We start from the raw sequence: 358 nt of genomic DNA, 5'->3' as shown, positions 1-358 counted from the left end.
GTGCTCACTTCGGCAGCACATATAATAATATTGGAATGATACAGAGATTAGCATGGCCACTGCACAAGGATGACATGAAAATTCATGAAGCATTCCATATTTTTAAAACCAGACAAAGACAATACAAAAAAAGAAAACTACATACCAATATCACTGATGAACATAGATGCAAAAATCCTCAACAAAATTTTAGCAAACAGAATTCAGCAGCACATCAAAAAGCTCATACATCATGATCAAGTTGGGTTTATTCCAAGAATGCAAGGATTCTTCAATACATGCAAATCAATCAATGTGATATACCATATTAACAAACTGAAAAATAAAAACCATATGATTATCTCAATAGAAGCAGAAA

General features: G+C 32.1%; 1 non-coding gene across 1 annotated transcript; it reads left to right on the top strand.

The window, feature by feature from the left end:
• Window positions 1-104, top strand: LOC112441696 (U6 spliceosomal RNA). The gene has a single exon (XR_003029557.1). It is a non-coding gene; the product is annotated as a U6 spliceosomal RNA (small nuclear RNA).
• The last annotated feature ends 254 nt before the right edge of the window (window positions 105-358 follow it).

Source organism: Bos taurus, chromosome 15 (assembly GCF_002263795.3).
Source record: "Bos taurus isolate L1 Dominette 01449 registration number 42190680 breed Hereford chromosome 15, ARS-UCD2.0, whole genome shotgun sequence".
Lineage (NCBI taxonomy): Eukaryota > Metazoa > Chordata > Mammalia > Artiodactyla > Bovidae > Bos > Bos taurus.
This window is presented reverse-complemented; position numbering and strand designations above follow the sequence as displayed.